We start from the raw sequence: 4,326 nt of genomic DNA on the forward strand, positions 1-4,326 counted from the left end.
TGTGTGTGTGTGTGTGTGTGTGTGTGTGTGTGTGTGTGTGTGTGTGTCGGGGATGTGTGTGCGTCCAGAGGGGACAGAGGGCTTTAATTGAGGGTACTATAAAGCTGCTATGGCATCCTGCACTGAAAGAACAAAGAACTCAGATGTAGCTGCAGTCTTTAGCCTAGCGTGGGTAGGGACAGTGGCTGACCATTCTCAGGGCCATGTTCCAGTTGTGTGTCACTCCTCCAGACTAGCATGTCAGGCATAGCTAGATGGGGCTGCCCTTCTGGACCCTGACTCTAGAAGGCTTGAGGCTACATTGTTTTTCTTTAACCAACATCAGCAATTGATTCTCCTGGGATAGGGTGGGGGCTGGGAGATTTGGTCACGGAGAGAAGAGGATCCATCCTTCCAGAATCCTCCAATATAGAGTCAAAGCATCTGGAGTCACTGGCCAGATGGCACGGGCCTTATGGAGCACGGTCACGGGGTGCTCTTGTTGCTTGGGTAGAGGAAGCAGGTGTGGGCCTTTCAGAATCCTCTCTCCTAAGTGTCTATCAGCTCCTCAGCCCAGCAGGGAAGGGAGGAGATTTCCTGTCCTCCCATAGAAGACACAGGCTCAGGAGGTGAAAGGGCCTTCCCAAAGCTCACAGCCAGGAAGGCCTGGCTCTCAGCCCACCACCCACTTGAGCCCCACCCTGTGCAGGCCTCCTCCCTCCCCAAGGCCTGTCCTCACTGCTTGCTCTAGAGCAGGACAGCTGGTCCCCAGCAGCTCCCTTGCTTCTCTGGCTCCTGCCTGCCCTTCTTACAGACTCCCCTGGAGTAGAGCACCGAAGACACAGTTGCCCCTCCACCTGCCTTTGCTTCCCAGGCTCTTTTCTGACCTTCCATGACTTCCCCTTTAAGATGAGGAGTATGGAGGTCTACGTCAGAGATTCCCTTACCTCACTCCCACATACCCCACCCCACCTGACTCTCAACTAAGACTACATTCAAGTAGTTGAACAAATCTTAAACAAGACCCATGAACTCACTCTTGGACATTTTCCTAGACCCAAGACTTCACTATAAAAATGGAAAAGGTTCCCCCATAGACTACCTGCGGCCATCCTTTTCACCCAAGGGACACGAGTCACTCTTTAAGAACACTGTCCCGGATGGCTGGTACCTTTCAGTCCCAAGACCCCCTGGTTACAGCTAAGATTTCACTACCTTGGCAATATCATGCGTCCACCTTTGTCTGTCCATTGAATGAGCACATTCCAGGTAGGGGCTTGAAGATGCGTAACTTTCCAACATCTCAGCTGAAGAGGAGATAGGTGTCTGATAAGGATGCTGGGGGGTAGGGGTAGAGTGAGTGAGCGGTGCTTCTGGCAGGTTATAGCTTGCTGGACCTTGGTTAGTGAAAGGACAGGCATTCTGACCTGAGCGAAGGCCAAGTCAAAGTCATAGGAGTGTCTTCAGAGCTCAGACTAGGAGTCAGCCAGCTGCTCAAGTGAGGGGCTTGGGATGTGAGCTAGGAACGATGAGGTGGGGGCCCAGCCAGGGAAGGCCGTGGGTCCTGTTGCTACATTTCCAAGCTCCATGATTTTTCTCCCTATTAAAATCTAAAGTGGCAGGAAGGATAGGTTGGGAGGGTACTCTAGAGCCTTGCTTCTTTCTTTCTCCTTCCTTCCTTCCTTCCTTCCTTCCTTCCTTCCTTCCTTCCTTCCTTCTTTCCTTCCTTCCTTCCTTGCCAGAGCAAGCCTGTCCCCAGTTGACTAACCCCTGTCCTGGTTTAGAGCACAGTGTCTACTCAGGCTGTGAGTAGAGCCTCCCACCCCTGCCGCCAGCCCCTCCCCGCCCCCGACTCGAGCTGCAGATGCGCATGGTGATCGAATCATTTCTGCACACCGCTGCTCACACAGCTCCCCAGAGATGTGCTACTTGCCTGTGCAAGCTGTCAGGAGATGTGTGTGCTCCAGTGCATCTGGGCCAGCAGCCCATGTGTGCACATACCTGCTATGGGGTGTGCAGAGGAATGTGAAGGTGTGTGCACAGTGCAAAATCACCTCTACCTGGAGGCACTCAGCTCTGAAAAGTAAGAAGAGAAAACACGTCGTTTATAAGATGGCCGTGGAGTGGTCCGCCACACTGGGGTGCTGTAGAGAGCTCTGAGTGCCCACTGTAAGTAGAGATTATCTCTCCCTGTATTCAGGAAGAACCCAGGGCAGGACCCTCTATGTAAGGCAGCCAGAGGGTCCTTGCCTGTTGGAGGCTTCTCTCTGCTCTATTCTGTCACTGGCATAGTTGAAGAGATCGACTTCTTAGTCCCTCGGTTCTCTCAGTTTGTTCTCAGAGAGGCTTTATGTGCTCAGGGCAAGCTTGATCTGAGCTTTGCCAGGCAGTGACAAGTGTGAGCAGCAGCTTCTCCCAACATGACCCCCTGGAAGCTGGGAAGACTCAGCCTGACTACCATGGCATCACCTAAAAACCTCCATACATGTACTGAACCCTGGCCAGGCATAGCTTCAAGAGAAGCAGTGCCAGAGGCATTGGGCCATCTGGCAGGGGTTGGGGTGGGGGCAGTGACGTTCATGGAGTTTTCCCCGCTGCAGGCTCCCCAGCTTAGGAAGAGCCTTTGAGGTGAAGTGTCCAGGCAGCTGGAGCCCTGTGATGCTGGATTTTGGCAAGCTGCCAGAGGATGGCTAGCCCAGCCCTTCATTTCACAGTTAGAGAAACTGAGGCCCAGCTCTTGCCCTGTCCATACAGTAGGAGGGTAGCAGAACAGGCACCCATTGCAGACCCCCAAGCTAACCGGAAAGGCTTTGCAGGGCAGAGATAGCAGGGCTGCAGCCACCGGCCCTGACTGAGCCCACGCTTACAGAGGGCAGTGGAGTGAGAGAGGCTCCCAGGCATTGCTCTCGGTTGGGAGAGAACCCAGACCTGCCTAGGTGCTGGAGTTGACGCCACTGAGGATTTTGTAAGGATGTCTAAAAGCACCTGGAGGCAGACGCAGCTAGTGATGCTTCTGTGGCAGCACGGCGACCTCTGCTGGCTGCCAAGGGCTAACCACTTCCCCGCAGCAGGGTGCTATGCTGGGGTTCTGGGATGGCCTTGGACAGGTTGAATGGAACAGGTTGAGACCCATCATGGCTTGAGATAGGAATACACAGGAGACTATGGTCGTAAGTCTTGGAGACATAGAAAGGACAGCATATTAATGGTTAGAAAGGCAGACCTTATCCCAGCCAGCAGCTTCTTTGCATTTCACCTCTCGAAGGCTTTATGAATTGAGAAAATCAGCCATGCCTCAGAACTGGGCTGCCAGCGAAAACAGCATATACAGAAGCCAGACTGGCCCCTCCATATCCCATAGTTCCGCCTGGTGCTAACCACCCCTCAGGTCCTCCTGAACTCCGACATCTCCACCACTGATGTGGGCAGTTTTAAAATGACACCTCAGCTAAGTATAATGGCTCAAGCTGAAACAGGAGTTTCATGAGTTCAAGGCTAGCCTGAGCTACATAGAAAGACCTTGTCTGGAAAAATCAAAAGAAGTGTATTTTATGTCACTTGACCTATGTGGGTCTCTTTCTTCAGCCAGATACCTTATTCTATAAACAGAAACATATGCTAGCTGGGCATCTCAGCGCTGGGAAGGTGAGGCAGAAGGATTGCCCGTGCGTTTAAGACTGTATATTGAGGGGTTGCCCAATCTATAATGTCTTCTAACGGCGATCTTGGGATATCCTATAAGTCTCATGGGCGTTGGAAGCCCAGTTGGTCACATCTTTATTTCATAAGATGGAGCATAGCCTAGAACCCAGACCTGGACAGATATAGACCATGTCATCTTGGAAAAAATCATGTGGGTTTTGGGGTCCCCAAAAGAAAATCAAATTGGACCAGCAGGCAGAACTTGATGGGTCCTCCATCATACTCTTGTCTCCTATCCATGGGGATACCAAAGCTTTGAAGCCAGAGAGGACTGTGCAAGGCCCTTCTGGCTGAGGACACCTCTGTGCGTTTGGAGTGTTGGGAAGGAAGAGGTGCCCAGATGACTTGAGAGTCTGCACTCTCAGTTTCCGGCCCCCAGGGTGCTGCGGTTTGTCTACAGTGCCCCCTGATGGCTTCTAGGCCATGGAGGTCTTTTCCTGGTTGGTTTCAGCCTATGAGCTGGGGTGCTGGTTATTCCAGACCAGGGGGTTCTTTGTGCTTATTTTCCAGGTCCCCAACCAGTTACTAGGCTGATTTTCTGGCCTTGATTTTCTGGGTTCCTTTGGTTCAGTATCCTTGTTCTATCCAGCTTCAGAATACACACACACACACACACACACACACACACACACACACACACACACA

General features: G+C 52.2%; 1 protein-coding gene across 5 annotated transcripts in view; it reads left to right on the plus strand.

The window, feature by feature from the left end:
- The window catches only part of Zmiz1 (zinc finger MIZ-type containing 1), a 201,262-nt gene that overhangs the window by 100,726 nt on the left and 96,210 nt on the right, over nucleotides 1–4,326 (plus strand). The window lies entirely within an intron of this gene.

This window comes from Psammomys obesus, unplaced genomic scaffold (assembly GCF_907164565.1).
Source record: "Psammomys obesus unplaced genomic scaffold, mPsaObe1.curated_primary_1811, whole genome shotgun sequence".
NCBI classification, from domain to species: Eukaryota; Metazoa; Chordata; class Mammalia; order Rodentia; family Muridae; genus Psammomys; species Psammomys obesus.